The sequence below is a fragment of the Schistocerca serialis genome, chromosome 2 (genome assembly GCF_023864345.2).
Source record: "Schistocerca serialis cubense isolate TAMUIC-IGC-003099 chromosome 2, iqSchSeri2.2, whole genome shotgun sequence".
Lineage (NCBI taxonomy): Eukaryota > Metazoa > Arthropoda > Insecta > Orthoptera > Acrididae > Schistocerca > Schistocerca serialis.
In genome coordinates, this window is record NC_064639.1 from 156,233,375 (window position 1) to 156,255,096 (window position 21,722).

Consider the following 21,722-nt stretch of genomic DNA (forward strand, 5'->3'; position numbering starts at 1 on the left):
TGCAGCTGTGATCGTCCTTCATACCACGAAATAGCGAGGGGTAAACAGCGCTGACACCACGATTCTGCTGAATTCTGAGAGTTGTGCCGATCGAAAAATTCCACATAGCAGTGCTAAATGAAATGTCGCGGTGTTCCGAGTTAGTTCGCCATGGCCAACCTTGCTGTAGGACGTGCCTGACATGCTCTCGGCAGATGTTTTCCTGAACAAACACCCCCTCTCTCAACCGTGGAATAACTGAAGAATAACCCTGATAGAGGAGTGGGACAACGCTTTGGTATCCAATATGAATAACGGATGCAAAACGTGCATTAGTGCCTGAAGAGGACGTATTACGAGGGACACTCCAAAAGACATCCACACGACTTTTTTTTTTAAACCAATCTTTTATTCTACATGTTTGATGGTTTTACAGTGTGTAGATACATCCTTTAAGAACAATATTTTCATTTCTCCACATAATTTCCAACCTTCTCAACTGCCTTACGGCCGGCCGAAGTGGCCGTGCGGTTAAAGGCGCTGCAGTCTGGAACCGCAAGACCGCTACGGTCGCAGGTTCGAATCCTGCCTCGGGCATGGATGTTTGTGATGTCCTTAGGTTAGTTAGGTTTAACTAGTTCTAAGTTCTAGGGGACTAATGACCTCAGCAGTTGCGTCCCATAGTGCTCAGAGCCATTTGAACCATTTGAACTGCCTTACGCTATCTTGGAACCAACGCCTGTATACCCGCACAGTAAAATTCTGGACCAACCTGTTGGAGCCACTGTTGGGCAGGGTGCACAAGGGAGTCATCATCTTCAAACCTTGTTCCACGGAGAGAGTCTTTCAGCTTCCCAAAGAGATGATAGTCACATGGAGCGAGGTCAGGACTGTAAGGCGGGTGTTTCAGTGTTGTCCATCCGAGTTTTGTGATCGTTTCCATGGTTCTCAGACTGATACGTGGCCGTACATTGTCGTGCAACAGCAAAACATCCTGCTTTTGCCGATGTGGTCGAACACGAGTCAGTCGAGCTTGAAGTTTCTTCAGTGTCGTCACATATGCATCCGAATTTATGGTGGTTCCACTTGGCATGATGTCCACAAGCAAGAGTCCTTCGGAATCTAAAAACACCGTAGCCATAACTTTTCCAGCAGAAGGTGTGGTTTTGAATTATTTTTTCTTGGGTGAATTTTCATGTTGCCACTCCATTGATTGCCTCTTCGTCTCTGGTGAAAAATGATGGAGCCATGTTATATCACCTGTCACAGTTCTTGCAAGGAATTCATCTCCACCATTCTCGTACTGTTCCAAAAGTTTGCTGCATACCGTTTTTCTTGTTTCTTTGTGAGCCACTTTCAACATCCTGGGAACCCACCTGTCACAAACCTTTTTTAACGCCAACACTTTCAGTATCCTGCTAACACTTCCTACCCCAATCCCAACATAGCGTGACAATTCGTTCACTGTGATGCGTCTGTCAGTAGACACCAATTCGTTAACTATCTGCACATTGTCTGGAGTGTGTGCAGTACGAAGCCTACCGCTGCGAGGACAATCCTCAATATTGCCGTACTCGCTTTCATCACGAAACCTGCTTGCCCACCGACTAACTGTACTGCGATCGGCAGCAGCACCTCCATACACCTTTTTCAACCTCTTGTCGATGTTTCGCACTGTCTCGTTTTCACAGCACAGCTAATCTATGACAGCACGTTGCTTCTGACGAACGACAAGTGTAGCAGCCATCTTCAAGACATGCTGTGACGGCGCCACTCGTGGGAACAGGTTGAACTAAGTTTGAAAACAAGGGGGAAGGATGTATCTACACATTGTAAAACTTCCACACATGCAGAATAAAAACCGTATTTTTACAAAAAGAGTGTGCATTGCTTTTGGAGTGACCCTCGTACTTACTGAGAGTCCAATATCGACCTGTGTCAGACATGAACCTTAATTATGTTTGATTTCCTGCTTTCCCAAATGGTGAAATATTTGCCATTTTTCGTTATAAATATACTACTTCCCATTATTACGTATGTACTGAGTTTCATTTTGTTCCATAGCATGTGTCGAGCAGTACACAAAGATTAGTACGAGACCGAGAACCATATAAACCTCCTTTCTGTCTATGCCTGTCTGTCACATCGAAATGCTGAATTCACAACGTAGATATGCTGAGGGAAGCGTACGTTCGTTCGCAAATGGTTCGTTCACATGTTCCAGCATCACTCTGATTAAATAGCGCCACTCACAAACACGAGCGCGTACTCGAAATACCGCTCTGTCGCGGTTCCCGTGGAGTAGCAGGTTGGCTGCGAGGGGCGACGCGGCGCGTGAACCGCTCCTGCCCGCCTCGCCGCAGAGGCACCGGCAGGTAAACACGCGGCCGCGCAGTGGAACGGCGGCGGGCGCAGCCGGGCGGGCGCCAGGCCTGCGGTCCGCCACGCGGCACGGCGAGGCGCGCACAGCTGCGAAATACGAGCTGTGCGGTCGCCGGCGCTGCTCTGCTGTGCGGCTGGCGTGTGCACTCGCCGCGTAGCACGCGACACGCCACGGCGACAACAGCCGACACCGCCCACACACTAGACACTGCTCGACTCGCGTCCCTACTTGGCCACCTACTGCTCTCACACAGCCACAGTCGAGAGAGCACTGTGTCCTCCGCCGTGACAATTGGGCGCAGGCAGCGCTCTCTCTCCATTCTCACGGTTCAAGGCTGAATAAACGCCACCTTCCACGTGCCTCAATCTCCAACATCCAAGTACTTCGTAGGATAGCAGTACAAACAATTTAAACAAAAATTCCCGATTTCATAAGACTGTGACATTCACATGAATTAAGTCCGAAACTTGCGATTAAATTTTAACGTACGCGTAGAACTACACTACTGGCCATTAAAATTGCTACACCAAGAAGAAATTCAGATGATAAACGGGTACTCATTGGACAAATATATTATACTAGAACTGAAACGTGATTACATTTTCACGCAATTTGGGTGCATATATCCCGACAAATCAGAACCCAGAATAACCACCTCTAGCCGTAATAAAGGCCTTGATACGCCTGGCCATTGAGTCAAATAGAGCTTGGATGGCATGTGCAGGAACAGCTGCCCATGCAACTTCAACACGATACCACAGGTCGTCAAGGGTAGTGACTGACGTATTGTGACGAGCCAGTTGCTCGGCCACCATTGACCAGACGTTTTCAGTTTTTGACAGGTCTGGAGAATGTGCTGCCCTGGGCAACAGTCGAACATTTTCTGTATCCAGAATGGCCCGTACAGGACCTGCAACGTGCGGTCGTGCATTATCCTGCTGAAACGTAGGGTTTCGCAGGGATCGAATGAAGGGTAGAGCCACGGGTCGTAACACATCTGTTCAAAGTGCAGTCAATGCGAACAAGAGGTGACTGAGACGTGTAACCAATGGCACCCCATACCATCACGCCGGGTAATACGCCAGTATGGCGATGACGAATACACGCTTCAAATGTGTGTTCACCGCGATGTCTCCAAAAACGTATGCGATCATCACGATGCTGTAAACAAACCTGGATTCATCAGAAAAAATGACGTTTTGCCATTCGTGCACCCAGGTTCGTCGTTGAGTACACCACCGCAGGCGCTCCTGTCTGTGATGCAGCGTCAAGGGTAACCGCAGCCATGGTCTCCGAGCTGATAGTCCATGCGGCTGCAAACGTCGTCGAAGTGTTCGTGCTGATGGTTGTTGCCTTTCAGACGCCCCCATCTGTTGACTCAGGGATCGAGACGTGGCTGCACGATCCGTTACAGCCATGCGCATAACATGCCTGTCATCTCGACTGCTAGTGATACGAGGTCATTGGGATCCAGCACGGCGTTCTGTATTACCCTCCTGAACCCACCGATTCAATATTCTGCTAACAGTCGTTGGATCTCGACCAACGCGAGCAGCAATGTCGCGATACGATAAACCGCAATCGCGATAGGCTACAATCCGATCTTTATCAAAGTCGGAAACATGATGTTACGCATTTCTCCTCGTTACACGAGGCATCACAACAATGTTTCACCAGGAAACTCCGGTCAACTGCTGTTTGTGTATGAGAAATGGGTTGGAAACTTTACACATGTCAGCACGTTGTAGGTGTCGCCACCAGCGCCAACCTTGTGTGAATGCTCTGAAAAGCTAATCATTTGCATATCACAGCACTTCTTCCTGTCGGTTAAATTTCGCGTCTGTAGCACGTCATCTTCGTGGTGTAGCAATTTTAATGGACAGTGGTGTACAAAGTTGTCTGGAAATTTCATGATATAATTCTAGTAACTGAAGAAATGTTTCAGATTGCATTTAAACATTTACTTTGAATCGACGACCGGTTTCAACATTACTTTGCTGTCTTCTTCGGATCTGATCTTTTTCAAAATTATGCCATATACAGGGTGACGAAAAATTCGCGCACTCAGACTTCGCAGCGAGATTCTACATCTACATTTACGTGCTTACTCTGCTATTCACAATAAAGTGCCTGACAGAGGGTTCAATGAACCACCTTCAAGCTGTCTCTCTACCTGTCCACTCTCGAACGGCACGCGGGAAAAACGAGCACTTAATTTTTTCTGTGTGAGCCCTGATTTCTCTTATTTTATCGTCATGATGATTTCTCCCTTTGTAGGTGGGTGGCAACAGAATGTTTTCGCAATCGGACGAGAAAACTGGTGATTGAAATTTCTTGAGAAAATCCCGTCGCAACGAGAAACTCCTTTGTTTTAATGATTTCCACTCCTCACGTATCATATCTGTGGCACTATCTCCCCTGTTTCGCGATCATACAAAACGAGCTGCCCTTATTTGTACTTTTTCGATGTCATCCGTCAGTCCCACCTCATTCGGATCCCACACCGCACAGCAATACTCCAGAACAGTCTTTGGTTTGCTCTAACCACAATATTATCTATGTGATAGTTCCAATTTAGATTATTTGTAATTGTAATCACTAAGTATTTAGCTGAATTTACAGCCTACAGATTTGTGTGACTTATCGCGTAATCGAAATTCAGCTGATTTCTTTCAGTACTCATGTGAATAACTTCACAATTTTCTTTATTCAGGGTCAATAGCCACTTTCATCAATATACAGATATCTTATTTAAATCAATTTGCAAGTCGTTTTGATCATCTGATGACTTTACAAAACGGTGAATGACAGCACATGCTATGAATACAATAACGCCTGTCACAAAATTTCGTCCTGTGTATATTTCTCCAAGTAAATGGTCGTTAAAGATTGGCAGTCTGACAATACTATAATAACATGTACGGTAATTACCTGTGTCTGCATATGGGAGTAGTGCTGTGCAGTTGATGTAGTGGATAGGGTTTTGGGTTATCAAGCAGGAGGTCAAGGATCCGATTCTGGGTCAAGGCGTACTTGGTTTTATTTGCTAAATGTAGTCTGCGTAGTAAGGTATCTGGCGTCTTCAGCGTCGTACTGCGATTACAGTTGCACTTACATACAATGAACACAGAAATGGTAGTACAATCGTTATCACTGGTTAGCTGTTAAAGAAGCATCTACCAGACTCCAAAAGTTGTTTTCAGTGTACCCCCGCCCAGTGATTCCACCTACTGGTACCAACTACTATTCTTGCCACGTTCAGGCTCATTACATATATCTGTTGCCTTACGTTACCAGTAGGGCTGGCAACGCGCTTGCAAATAATTTCCAAACATGTCCTATGTAAATTTCTAATGTATGGGGTTAAAAAACTGGGTATACTACAGTATTATATGGCGGAACGAAAGTGGCAAATAAAAACGAATACATCCCGTACCACAATCGAACCCTTGATCTCTTGCTAACCCAAAACGCCATTCACTGCATCAACTGCACAGGACTACTGGTATAACCTGCTGACAGAGGTGGTTACCGTTCATGTGATTCCAGTGTTGCCAGACTGCCAGTCTTTAACGTCCATTTACTGCTGTAAATGTGCGCAGGAAGGGACTTCGTGACAGACATTTTGGTATGCGTAGTTTGTGAGGAGTCGCTCTGTGAAGTCCGGGTTCGTGAATTTTTCTTCACCTTGCATCATTCTAAAAAAAAAATGACGTCCGAAGATGGTGGCAAAGAACTGTTGAAACTGGTCATCAATCCAAAATAAATGAATGCGATGTTAGCTCTGAAGAATTTCTTCAATTATTACAATCTGCAGATCATCCCCCATCAGAGTGTCTGTGATACAATTCTGATGAACTCATCGCTTTTCTCATAAAAAAACGATCAATCAGTCTGTTTCACATATATCCAGATAAAAACTACTTTGTTAACACTAAACTAAAGATCTACTTAATAAAGGGTAGCGATAGAGGGCATTGCTGCAAGGGAAACAGCGACCTGTGAAAATAAGTTTTGCAGGACAGGCATAAGTGGTACTCACTGGGTTTCATTGACCAGTTTTGGTCTGTAACATTACAAGTGCATCGTTAGAAGCTCTAGAATTTGCGCTGTGAAATATACAACAAAGTATAACAATACGGATTTTTACATTGGCACTAATAATCATATCAAATTTACCATGTCGTGACTTACGATTAGTAAAGGTCCTTTGTCTGCAGTGTGGACAATTTTCGTGCTATTTTGAATCTCTCCTAAAGAGTGATTAGTTGTTTTCAAATGCTCACCAAGTGCTGTAGGTTCAAATGCTTCAAATGGCTCTGAGCACTACGGGAAATAACATCTGAGGCCATCAATCCCCTAGAACTGAGAACTACTTAAACCTAACTAACCTAAGGACATCAGACACATCCATGCCCGAAGCAGGATTCGAACCTGCGACCGTAGCGGTCGCGCGGTTCCAGACTGAAGCGCCTAGTGCTGTAGGATTGGAATTTAAATTTCAGTATTCTTTATAAAGTATTTAAAATGCTCTTCCAGTTTGGCCAATGTTCATGCTCTGATAATTTAATCAATTAACTTTACATTCCCCAGAATTACTGTACTTGTCATGATGCACGTTCTCTTTGTGATTTAATGCAGATCTAAGAGAGTAGTTTGTCCGAGAAACGCCGCTAACTCGTCGTCCATGGAGAAATCTTCCAGTATAATCCGTTGCAGGACTTGTATATCGTATATTGCTGTGCTTCGTCCGTTTAAAATTTTTCTGTCTAGTGTAGTACAATTTCATCACATCGTTTCAACAGTCCCTTGCTTCTGTGTTTTTGACAATTCATCGTTTTTGGATGTACAGTGCCACGCAAGTTGCAAACACAGTTGTACAGCCGAAATCAAGAAGCCCTTGGTGGGAGACAAGGGTACTCACCGATATCAACTATGCAGATGGGAACAGAATACTATTACATCGACATCACTGTTCCCGAATCACACTATACGCCAGTTTCTAACCCGACATTGAAACGGCTAACCATATGAACCGTACAGTCAAATTTGCAAGAATAAATTCCGAACATAAATAATAATCGACAGGAAACGAAGGTTTGCGTGTACGTTGTCACTGAAATGTAGGATCAAATGCGTCAGTTGTTAACTGCAAGAGAGGCACATTTGATCTTTCTCCATTTCAGCGCCGTCTGCGGCGAATGGCAAAAAACTGTTTGACTACACTGCGTGTATTTATGGTGCAGAATCCGAATATGCAAGTTGAACCCCGCCCATATGGGAGTAATGATTAGGAGATGGCCAGTTGTAGCACAGAAATGCCTCCTTTAGAAATATTAATTATTCACGTAGTTTTTCTTTTGTTCGTGTGATGAGCCATTTTCGAAATATTTATTTGTCTTACGAAAGACACCCTAAACATATAGGACGTTATCACGCTGAATAGGAACCCTACCTTACCTCTGGATGGCACATAGCCATGAGCGTTACAAACACTTCTGCACAGGCAACGTAGTCCTTGGCGATGGCCATGTTATCAGTCACGTACTGTACCTTAAACGTAAGTTACCATACTGTAAGTGGAAATGGTTCATTAATGTCAGTGTAAGACTCCTTATTTCCCACTCAGTTGTGTATATCATAGCATATACCCCAGAAATGCTGATGACGCTTTTGTTATATTATAGATCAAAACCGGTAATGAAACCTACTGAGGGCGGCTTGTGGCCTGAAGAACTTAAAATTAATTGTGATGGAAGATAACATGTACTATCCACCACTACACAATATTGTCTCAAATTATCCAGCTCTTTACATATATATATATATATATATATATCTTTTTAGTTATTTTTACTTTATCAGCATTCTTCGTGTCGTCAGAGTTTCCATATTTGGTTTCTCCTTTAGAATTTGTGTAGAGCATTGAACTCACACGTATAAAACGACATATTTCCTGGACTACGCGTCATAAAATGACACAACACTCTAAGTACACTCAGTGATATATGTAGATACTGTCTGCAATATGCGTTACAAATAGAATTAGTAGTAAGGAAGTAATAAATTAAGATATCGTGCCTGACGCTGATGTTTTAATGCATGAAGAGTGAAAAATGGGAAAAGTATGAAGTTTCTTCCTTTCATGATTTAGTAGGGACTTTCAGGAACAAACGTTGTTGCAAAATGTGTGAAATTATTTGTAATGTTTGTTGGAAGTTGATAAGTGCTCAAATTCTCAAATTCTGAATGAATACAATCTGGGTAAGCTGCATGCCACGATTTCACAATGTTAAGGTACGTACACATTTTCTTACTTAAATAATTGACTTATAGCTCACTTATTGTGTTAAACCTTTAACGTAAGATTCTACTCCTTAATGATAAAATTTTAAATTTTTAAATTCTCTCATTAACTGTATGACACATAGAAAATCAAATAGCCGGCCGCTGTGGCCGAGCGGTTCTAGGCGTTTCAGTCCGGAACCGCGCTGCTGCTACTGTCGCAGGTTCGAATCCTTCCTCGGGCACTGCTGTGTGTGATGTCCTTAGGTTAGTTAGGTTTAAGTAGTTCCAAATCTAGGGGACTGATGATCTCAGATGTTAAGTCCCATAGTGCTTAGAGCCATTTGAACCATTTTTTTTAAATCAAATATGTGTTGTCCCTGGAAGCCGCTACATATGCAACCTATAACACCTACAACTGTGGCTATGTTTGGTGCATCATTTTAACCTTCTAGTAATATAGTACCCCACCTTCACTAACATGTATCGGAAGTCAGTACTAAACCTTACAATGATATGAAAGGTCTTTTGGGGCACAGCTTCGTGAGACTGCAGTTGAGCATTTAGCGTATGCCTGAGCTGCTAACAAGATATAAACCCTGTGAGCTATTAGGTGAAATGACACCCTCCATAAGATCATTTGAAATGTTACGAAGAAAAATTCATGCGAAGTAAACTACTGAACACCTCAATTAAAACAGGGATGACGAATTAAACCTGAAATGTGGGTACCATGTCTCACATCGATGTAATTGTAAAGGGTTTCATAAACTACAAAATGGAGAAAAGGTCACAATGAAACCTTGTTTATTAGTAAGATGCGCTAACTTTATTCCATACACTGGAGCGGCAAAACAAGTAGTTACTAAATGCGCATCGCTCACATGAATTACAAAATACATTCGATAATTCCTTGCAACAGGTGGATGTAGTTAGAAAGGAAATGATACAATTAGCTACCTTCATATACAGCTGCGATGACTGCTGAATGGCTCAACAGATTAAAGAAGAGACCAGTAAAGTACCTGTAAGAATAATTTCCCTGGCCTAAGCACATGCTGAGTTATCTAGCGTTCCCCAGTCATGCAAATAAAGGTCATCCTTACCATCGTTCTAAAACTCATGTGCAGAAGATAGCTGCAGTGACGGCTGGAAGTTACAAGTTCGTCGAAGACGGCAAAGCTCCCACTCTGTAGATCTACTAGAGATCAGGGGAAGATGTTCATCTGCTCTAATTCTCATAAGCTGTTGGTTCTGCCGGCACCGAATTCTCGTTAGCCAGTTGCAGTATACCTTGCGGTATCTGACCACTGAAAAATTTGTAACATTAGCAACAATGTTTCCTCATCTAAAGAATCGGTTGTGATCAACCAGTAACACGTACTTCTGCCTTAGAGTAAGACGGAAAGCAGAGCTTCTCTTCCATCCTGACAGTTGTTTTACGTTTCTGCCAGTGATAGGGGCTGCATGTACACGCTCGCGAATCTTCCTCCATGCTACGCAAATAATTTTGCTGAATCAGCTCTGGACTCCCTGACCTCCTTTGAGTTCACAGGTTCTTCTTGCTCCAAGTGTATCATGTTTCTCATCCCCTTGCACATTTCTGTCTGCTGTTTTAAAGCATTGTTTACCCTGCTCCGCACAATGAAAGTTTACAACCTGCAGAATCCCTTCTTCAGCCCTCTCTGAGGCTCTTACCGGAACAAGGGACACTATCTCTCACAGCGACCATACGCCCGCTGTATATGCCTCGGGCCTCAGCCTTTTAGCTAAAATCAGTTTTACGACTTGGTTGCCAAGTTACGCCTGCGTCATTCACCTTCCCACGGTCAGCGAGCGGATTAGGCTTACAGAAAAACATAACAAATCTCCTGCACCGTAGAAATGAAATTGATAGATATCTACTAGATTCACAATTACTTGTATTCCGTTGTATGCGCTCCTTCGTGCGTCACTAGTAATTTGAATTTACTTGGGTACTGTAATATGGATAGTGGGCTATTAAGTATGTTACGGAGCAGTTTTGGAAATAACTGTCGTATAAAATCTTCCATGAACTAATCCCGCAAAGCTTCGTATGAGACGTGCGCTCATCTTCATTTTGACACTTACTTAGAAAAGCGTTTTGAAGCAATTTATATATTTCATTAAAATTACCAAATATGCAGCAACCAGTCGCAAAATCATATTTTATTTATTCACTTTGCAAATCGATTTCAACTGATAAAAAGCCATCATCGGTGCTACAAATACAAGAATAAAAATAATTAATAACAGTGACCAAATGAATAAATGTTCATAACACAACGTAAACCAATTAAATGTATATAAACGCATTAAACCATTTAAAATGAACATACAAATTTACCTTTCAACCAATCTGTAAACTGAGTAGTAATACTTGTAAGTAGGCTGTTTAGGTTTTTTTTATTAATAACGCCACCTCTGTATGAAAATCACTGGCTGTGCTGTGTGCAGTCTGTGGCTGCTGTGCATTGTTGTAATACTCGCCATTGTAGTGTTGGGCAGCGGCAGCTGGATGTGAACAGCGCGTAGCGTTGCGCAGTTGGAGCTGAGCCGCCAGCAGTGGTGGATGTGGGGAGAGAGATGGCGGATTCGCAGCTGCAATTAACTAGATATTATTTTCAGTTCTATGTTAATGTGTTCTCTTATTTTTGCTCTTAAAATTGTGCTTTTCTGTGTTGTCGTGTGAAATACTGTGACAATAATGACGTGTGAAAAACGTAATACTAGGCTCCAAAGTAAACTGAGAAACGACAGTGAAAATGAAAGCAGTGTGTTAGCGCCACCGAGTAATGAATTAACTGATGTTCAAAGTAGTAATTTGGTAATTGTACATAGGGAAATGGAGCGGGCGGCAAACAATGGTGTAGACAGTGAAACAGGTAGTGAACAGGGAAGCGTTATCGATCGATTGATCGGCAACAGCTCGCCTCAGGAATCGGGAATGACAGAACACAATATTGCAAATACTGCAGACTCAGGTTTTGGGTTCCCACCGTTTTCTCAAATGAGTCAAGACACATTTTCCACTTGTTGCCGGTGCAACTTCACTGCCGAAAAGCACTGAGGAACATGTTTCAGACACCAGTGCATTGTTATTGCAATTAATGCAACAAATGGGACAAAAGCTTGAAAAGTTAGACACAATGGAACAACATCAGAGACAAACACAGCAACAGTTAGACACAATGGAACAAAATCAGAGACAAACACAGCAAAAGCTTCAAAAGTTAGACACAGTGGAACAAAATCTTAAAAAGTTAGACCCACTGGAACAAACACTTGAACAAACACGTGAAGATTTAACTACTGAGTTACATAACATTGAATCGAAATATCAAAAAGTCTGTAATGACGTAAAAACACAAATTTGTGAGCATTTTCAACCTATTTTTTCGCGGCATGAAAATGCATTGCAGAATCACGAAGCAGCCATAAAAGAACTGCAAATTATTGTTCATGAAAATCATGAGACCTTGCAAGCTAAATTTGACTCAGTTGCATCTACCGATTCGGTTATGCAACTTGCAAAAACTCAGGAAAACTTTAAGGACACAGTAGATACTCTGAAACATGGTTCAGAAAAACACACTGAAGAAATAAGTACACTATCGGAGAAAGTAGCCGAACTTTCGGATCAGGTCACTAACTTATCTACAAAGGTAGATGATGATCTGAATGACACAAGACCCGTAGCCTTCACTGACACAGAAGAGTATGAACAAATAAGAAAATTCAAACAAAATCAGAATCAAATTAATACACAACACCAAAGAGAAATCCGGGAAGTACAAGATCAGTTGACGCAGGTAATACAAGAATTACGTATTTCAGAGGACACTGGCGCTCCAGCACGGGAAGAGGAAATTAGAAACACGGAAAAGCCGCAAAATAATAACACAGGGCATTTCGGAAGTTATGAAAGAAATTGGCAATGTGCACCGAATTTTGATATGGAACGGCCGACACGACCTAACAATGACCGATATGCGACTCGCCGACATGATGATTTTGACTATAAGCTGTTCATTACTACACGTAAATTCAAAACATTTAAGAATTCTGGCAACGACATTCATCCACAAGCGTGGCTCCATCAATTCTCACATTGTTTTCCTCCTAACTGGTCGTTAGAACACAGATTAGAATTTATGTGTGGCTACTTGGAGAATGAACCAGCTGTAAGAATGCAATCGGTAATTCACGATTGCCACAGTGAAGGAGAGTTTTACCATGCCTTCCTCTCAGCATATTGGTCTCAAGCCACACAAGACCGAGTAAAACATAGCATCATGATGATGAAACACTTTGAACAATCTGAATTTTCCAGTCTTGTCAAATATTTTGAAGACATGTTGCACAAGAATCAGTACCTGACAAACCCATACAGCCCCTCAGAACTCATCCGCATTTGCTTAATCAAACTGCCTGAACATTTACGACATATTATTTTGGCAGGACGTTGCAAAGACGACATTGAAGCATTTCAGGGACTCCTACAAGAATTAGAAATTGACACAGACAGTCGCGGAACGCGAAACCAGGAACACAACAATTACAGGTCACATCCGTCGCAATTCCGCGATGAAAGAAGTAGTAACTTGACACGACAAGGCTATTCTCACAACACAAATCGTGACCAAAACAGACACCACCCGTATGACAACCGTTGGCAGAGTAGTAATAACTACAGGGAAAGATCACCTCTCCGTGGTAATGACTATCACAGAGACAATAAGAGAAACAGACAACATGGGAACCAAAATAAATACTATCAAGGGAGACAGAATAACTTTAGACGCAACAGACCAGCGCGCAGTTACGATTCAGGGAGAAATTCTCCACCATGTGACCGACAAGAAAGAAACTATGGAATCTACCGACATGACGACAGACGATATGATCGTAACGACAGACCTGAATTGCATCAGAACTGGCGGGATTCAAACAGAGCAGGGCACTTTCGACAACGTGAACTTGTAGAAGTTAGGTCTCCTAATCCCAATAACAACGCGCGCCAACAAAGAGACAGACAATGACTCGCGCCGCAGGCACCCACGTGCGCCGGCTGGCTCAGAGAAAAATAACATAGACGCTAACCTTGAGAAAAATTCCAGTATTCTTTACCGACATATACCGCATGACAATTGCATTCAAGTTCAAACTCTGAGTACTATGAAGAGTAAAGGTTTACACCACATTTCACATGTAAAACCGTTTATTGAAAGATAATCTGCTTTTTAACTTTGTCTTTGCCATAAAACGTTTCACTTCACGTTACTAGTATGCTTGTCAGACTTAGAATCTGTTAACATGCAACAATGTTTGAAGTTAAATATACAGTCAAGAACCAAGAGAACTTATTGAAACAGAAATGACAAATGCATTGTTATAGTGAACAGACGTCACAGTGTTATTGCGTGTGTACATTCTTGCTTGTTAGTTGCACGATTATGGAACGACTATAAGGCTTACATACTTAGAACATTTACCAGTACTGCTAATGAGATTTTAATGCAACATTTTGGTTTACTTGAAAATACATTCTGGATTTAAAGTACTTTCAGTGAGATACCAGATGGCACAGTGGTTAGTTTATGTGACAGCTACACGATTTTATCACGACGCTACTAATGAGTGACAATTTACAATGATGCTTTTGCAGTGTTTCTGTTTTATATCTGCACAGTTTTCTGTTTTATTCTGGAAAGTAAAACAGGTTTTAGTAGTAACTTTTGTGGTATAGCTACAATGAGATTGCCTTTCCCGTAGCACAACAATATGTTACAGCACAGTACTTTCTTCATCATGGCAATAAGCGTAATAACTAAGATATCTATACATAAAGCATTTCACTTTTGTTTATCATGAGGTAAGTACATTGACTTCTGCAGAACTTAGCTTTCGGAGGACGATAAGTACGACACTTCCACAGAATTATCTTACAGCAAGACGCACATTTAGCGCTACAGGACACGCATTTGAGTGATTAATTTTGTACTTAAAACATTTATTTTTAAAGATATTTGAAGTACAATGATACAAAGGTTTTCAGTGATACATTTCATTTCATTGCTGTAATCTGTAACACCTGAGGGTATAATTACATTAATCCTCAGGGGGGTACACGCCTACTTTGTGTACCATGTGTTTGGCAAGCACAAGGAACCCTAGCTAATATGGTATTTGCTTATACAACTTTACACATCGGTACCATATTTCTCTAAAACATAAATTACACAGCGATCTGATCATTTAACTGAGAGATGAGCATGTTTTTTACTACGTCAGTGACACATGTTTACGTAATTACACCGTTGGATAACTTCACACTTACGAAATTGTATTTTGTCTGTACTGTGTGAACTCTTCATATTTTTTCGGAACCATTGTGATACTATGAGAGCTTTGAATGATGTATTTGGTATGGATTCATGATTTTTAAAGTACGTTTGAGGCAGATGACACTTTTGACATGAGCAGAGAATTTTTTTAATTATTGGAGGAAGCTACGACGATTTTGAGATTTGACTGAGGTGTTATGATGTTATTTTTACGACGACGATGTGTATTGTGCTGCTGAGGTACGTTTATGATTAATAGGCTGAGGCTATATGAGTTATTTGATTATGCTTCATATTTATAATGACGAAATATTGACGAGTGTCGATGGATACGTATATGTGTAATAAGGTAAGGAGTATTGAATAGTGGGTAGGGACTCTTGACTTGTGAAACAGGATGTTGGAAACCAAGAATCGTACTTTAAGAGTTATGAAGTGTGTGTAAATGCGTGAATGTATCACAATGGCGGCGAAAATTTTTTTGGACACTTATATTTATAGGATTTTGTTTCTACAGATTTGCAACGCTATTTCTTGACCTGTGAAATATTTTTATGTGAGACTGTCACTGTAGCGGAAACTGCTGTCGTAAATATTTCCGTAAGAAAGTTAAGTGACCACCTGCACGTAATGCGTCGCGGGCACCCACCTGGGCGACAGCCGCCCGAAAAAAAAAAAAAAAAAAAAAAAGCCATTAGCCTTTCAGCAGCACAGGTAGAAAAAAAAGAGGACACCATTGTCCATGCTACTGACATTTCCTTGTTGAAAGCATACTGTGGAGCTCGTAATTTATGATATTTACTGAAATGCCTAATAAAATGACAAGAAATATTTTTACATCTGCACACCTGATTATGACAAGCGTCTTTCTATGAGAGTTGAGAGAATTTCTACTAACTTATGAAATGTCACATGACTACTGAATGATATTTTTATGCTTTGCTTTTCATAGTTGCTTATTTCATTTGATATCTGGTTTCCAGCTGTGTTGCAGCATTGCTTTTATAAAATGAAATGCTTTTGCTAATGTGAACACTTTCTGTCAACAGATCTATTAAATAATTATTTTATGATCCACATTCTTTAAAAAAGGAGCTCTTGGAATGGAGAGAACAATAAGAAGGGACTAATAACAGTAACTGCATCTATAATTTTCTTTTCAAGTACTTGGTAATTTCTTTTGTAGATTAATTTGTGGTGCACCACTTTAATTACTTAGACATTAAGATGTGATTATACATTTCCCTTATCTGCATTGTTATCTTTAGTGTACTATTTTTTCTGCGTGAGCTATGTCATGTTTAGATATAAGCTGCTGTTTGCCAGGCATAGTGTTATTGAATTTGACTTTGTATTATTCTGTTAAGCCAGTTTTACTAATAATTTATTTTTATTGTTTGCTGCACATTGCCTTAGATTAGTTGTAATATTACAATTGCTTTGCTAATCTCTTAATGCTGCTTGCTTTGCAAATCTGTGTTTTTTTTCATTGCTGTGTATATTAATTGTTTTATGTGATGCTGCATTGCCTCGTCCCTTAGTATATATATATATCTGAGCTCAGTAGATTTAAGTTATCTTAAGAGGGGGTAGACTATATAAGAAACTGACTATGGAGAATAGGTAAAGAATGCATTACGAAGTTATATGAAAAAGATTTGGGCCCAAATGAGTATTGTACAATCAGAAATAATTATTTTGAAAGAAATATGAACAGAATACAGAAAGCAGGCTTAGATAGGACTTTTTGGGAATAATGATGAACAAAGGGAGATCTCCATGCAAAATACTGCAGAAAAACAAACCCTGTCCTTTCCTTTTGTGTCATCAATCTATATGTTTGTGTACCCTTGTGTATTTGTCTTTTTCCTGTCTTTATGCTAATAAGATTTATGTTGTAGAATTTTTCAAATACTATGTTATTTTCTTTGTAAAGATGTTTATACATTATTTATTCTGTTCTGTCTTAATGTTCATGTGTGAAGTTGGTGTTTCGAAAGTTATTCTGATCTTTTATGTATGTACTCATGTCATAATTCCTGGAACACTGACGTATAATTTGCCATATGAAACGTCCCCTTTAAAACAATTATACATGACTGTGCTTAAACTGACACACAATATTTTGTTAGTGCAACGCAATCTGACTTTCAAAATTCCCTACAAAAGAATGGCCCTGACTAACATTAAACTATACCTTTCACAAATCACTTACCTCACAAAAATATTCGCTGCTCAAGCTACTGCAATACAGCAAGTGCCACTACTGCCAGCTAAATAAAAGATTCAAACTATGGAAGGCACTAACTACTGATAGGGATAGTTAGCAAATGAAAGACATTAATAGAGAACAAACAATGTATTTACCTTGATATCATCATATATAAATATAGCAGTTCATGACAAATTTCAAAACTCCGCCATCTCTCTCCCCACATCCACCACTGCTGGTGGCTCACCTCCAACTGCGCAACGCTACGCGCTGTTCACATCCAGCTGCCGCTGCCCAACACTACAATGGCGAGTATTACAACAATGCAAAGCAGCCACAGACTGCACACAGCACAGCCAGTGATTTTCATACAGAGGTGGCGTTACCAATAAAAAAACCTAAACAGCCTACTTACATACTGTCTTAAGCAAAGGTCAAACGTAAGATGATGAATCGAGAATTGACTATGACAACGAGAAACCATAAAGGGGCGCTGCAATTTTTTTTTTCTTTATTGATTTTCAATTCCCCCCGAAGGGGGCGGGCTGGCAGCAGCTTACAACGCTGCTCTACAGCCTACAGACATTTTTAAATAAAGGAAGAAGAAAGAAACAAGGAAAAACAGGCGATAAAATGGCGATTTAAAGTGTAAAATGGCGTAAAATTGCGGAAAGTTAAAACAGAAAGCAAAAGGGGTTGGCAATGTAGATAAAAGACACAGGAATCAGACAAGTAACATAGTAGACACACAATTAAAAAAACATGGCGACAGTCTGGTTTCTGTTCGCAAGTGATAAAAAGCACACCCAGCGACAGTACGATGGCTGGTCGCTACACTTCCCAAAAGACACAACACGGAGCACACACTAGAAAAACACACTGTAAAACACTGCACGAAAAAGGCAGCACAAAGATGGCACCCCCGATCCAAGGCAGATGGTGGGGGGACCTGGAGTAGGGGGAAAAACAAGGAGGGAGGAGAGGAAAAAACGAAAAGGGGGGGAACCAAGGAGGGAGAGGACTAATAAACGGGGAGAAGGGCAGACGCGAGAGGGAATGAGAGGAGGCAGAGGAGGGAAATGTAAAAGGACGCGGGGGAGAGAAGGGGGCAAAGAGAGGGGAGGTGGGGAAGAAAGAGGATGGAAGTGGGGAGAGGGAGCCCAGGAAAAGGACAGAGGAAAGGAGGGGGAGTGAGGATCTGAGATGATAGGAGGGATAAATGGAGGGAGAGAGGGCATCAACTGGGAGGGGGAGTTGATGGACGCCACCTTGGGAAAGGAGATGTAGGGTGTAGAGATGGAGGGTAGGGGGGACACAACGGTGAAGACGGGGCAGGGGGCAGGGATCAGAGAGGAGAGGAGCAACCAGGGGGTGAGGGGGTTCAAGACAGCGGGAGGTGTAGAGGATGTGGATATGTTCGAGGAATAGGAGCAGATGGGGGAAAGGAATGAGATCATAGAGGATCCGCGTGGGGGATCTGATGCCTCTTCCTATCGTCCTATCTGTCTCACATCCGTGTTCAGCAAGCTCTTGGAATCCATCCTTTCCCGGCGCATCCATCACCACCTCCGCCAAAACCACCTCCTCCCTAACACCCAATGTGGCTTTCGACCTCCCTTCTCTGCTGATGACCAACTCCTCCGCCTCACTCATCTCCTCTCCCTCCAGCTTAACTCCCGTTGCCCTGCCATTTTTGTCTCCCTCGACCTCAAAAAGGCCTACGACCATGTCTGGCATCCCGGTCTCCTGTTTAAACTCCAAACCTATGCCCTTCCTATCAACTACATCCGTCTGATGGCCTCCTTCCTTTCCCATCGACCCTCCTATGTTACCATCCATCATGCCAATTCCCACACCTTCTACCCCTCTGCAGGTGTGCCCCAGGGCTCTGTCCTCTCCCCTCTCCTCTACCTCCTGTACATGGCAGATATGCCCCAACCCCCCCCCACCAGTACACCTCTTGCAATATGCTGATGACACCGCATTCCTCGCCCTCGCTCCTACCCTCCAATGGCCATAACACCTTCTCCAGAATCACCTTGACCTTTTTGCTGCATGGTGTAACCAGTGGCTCCTGAAAATCAATCCTTCCAAGAACCAGGCCATCATCGTAGGTCGTACCACTCGCTCCTTCTGGCTCCCTTACTGTCTGCGCCCGTCCTGTCCACCTCACCCCCACCCTCACCTACCTTGGCCTCACCATTGATCGTCACCTCACCTGGATCCCTCATCTCAGCTACATCCAATCCAAAGCCCACAACCGCCTCTGACTCCTCAAACTCCTCTCTGGCCGGACATGGGAGTTGCACCTCTCTACCATCCTCGACACCTACAAATCCTTAATCTGTCCCATCCTCTGTTATGCCAGTCCTGCCTGGATATCTGCCCCTCCCCCCAAATTAAATAAGTCCCTCCAGATCCTTGAGCGTCATGCACTCCGCCTTGCCTTCCGCATATGCCTCCCATCCCCCACACGGATCCTCTGTGATCTCATTCCTTTCCCCTATCTGCTACTCTTCCTCAAACATATCCGCATCCTCTACACCTCCCGCCGCCTTGAACCCCCTCACCCCCTGGTTGCTCCTCTCCTCTCCCATCCCTGCCCCCTGCCACGTCTTCACTGTTGTATCCCCCCCTACCCTCCATCTCTACACCCTACATCTCCTCTCCCAAGGTGGCTTCCATCAACTCCCCCTCCCGGATGGTGTCCTCTCTCCCTCCATTTATCCCTCCTATCAACTCTGATCCTCACCCCCCTCCTTTCCTCTGTCCTTTCCCTGGGCTCCCTCTTCTTCCCCACTTCCACCCTGTGTTTTCTCCCTGCCTACCCTCTCCCTTCTCCCCCCCCCCCCCGAGTCCTTTTGTACTACCCTCCTCTGCCTTCCCCTGGCACGTCTGCTCAGCACCCCCCACCCCTCTTCTGGATCCTCCTCTTCCGTTGGCTCCTTTCCCCCCTCCACTTTTCCTCACCTTCGCCCCTTTTTGTCCGTCATCTGACCAGTTTCCCCCACCTGCTCTCGGGTGTGGTATGTCATATTTGTGCCAACTTTTTAGTGCAGTGTTTAAGAGAGTGTTCAGTGTTGTGCGTCTTTCCACAGTGTTGCGAACGGAAATCATGCTGTCGCTGGGTGTGCATTTTATATCTCTTGCGAACAGAACCCCGACTGTCGCCGCGTTTTTTAATTGTCTGTCTATTATTTTTCTGCTTCCTGTGTATTTTATTAGCATCATCAACCCTGTGTTTTATGTTTTAAGCTCCAGCATTTTCTGCAATTTTACCTGTAAGTCACCGATTTTATCGCCAACTGTTATTATTTTTTCTTATCTTCATCTTTTTAAAACAAATTCTGTAGGCTGAAGAGCGGTGTAATAAGCTGCTGCCAGCCCGCCCCCTTTAGAGGGAATCGAAACTCAATAAAGGAACCAAAAAAAATGCATAGCAGGGCTGAAGAGCGGCGTAGCATGCCGCTGACAGCCTACCTGATTGTTCAGGTATTAAAATAACAATAAAGGAAAAAAAATGCATAGCAAGTTCAATAAAGATGCAGTAAAAGATACGTTAGACCATGCATGGTGTGCGTTAAATAGTTTAAAGGTTAATAAAGTTGAAAAAAGCCATGTTGCTGTTGCATTTGAAAAAGTAATTTCTAAGGCAGTAAATAAAGAAAACACAATGTGGTCTACACAAAACTGAACGATTAAGAGTACAAATAGAAAATTCCATAAAAATAAAGCGATCGTTACTAAAGTTGATAAAGGGAACACTGTAATTGCAGTTAGCAAAGATGAATATATTAAGAAAACTAAATAATTTTTTGCTAATAATTATATTGTGAGAATTGAGAAAGATCTTACTGGTGAAGCACAGAAAAAACTTAATGATAGATTAAAATGATATAAAGACATTGTTAGACCGTTTGAGAAGCCGACTTTGCGGAACATGAACCCACAGACACCTACTTTAAGAGCCCAACTTAAAGTTCGTAAAGAAGGGTGTCCTGTGAGACCAATCGTGAACAATATAGGGCGTCCCTTCAGTAAAATTGCGCAAAATGTTTAAACATATTAAAAAAACACTTTCGATTCTGTAAACAATTTTCGTGAAGAAAAGTAGAGAATTAATTGAGCAGGTTAGAGACATCCCCACTACAGCTAGTATGAAGCTGTTGTCTCTGGATATTGAGAATTTATACACTAATATCCCGATAGATGAGACTATTGATATTGTGAAAAATAATTTAATGCTGAGTATTTTGACAGACAATGAAATTGAGGAGTTTGTAGACCTTTTGTCTCTTATGCTAAAATACAACTTTTTCCGGTTCAACGACGAAAATTATGTGCAAAAAGACGGTCTCAGTATGGGAAACGCGATTTCTGGGTTTTTAACTGAGGTGTTCATCGATCACCTTGAAACCAGATGGTTTCATGAGAATGTTGAGTTGGCAAAGAAGATTGTCTTTTACGTTAGGTACGTTGATGATACATTATTGCT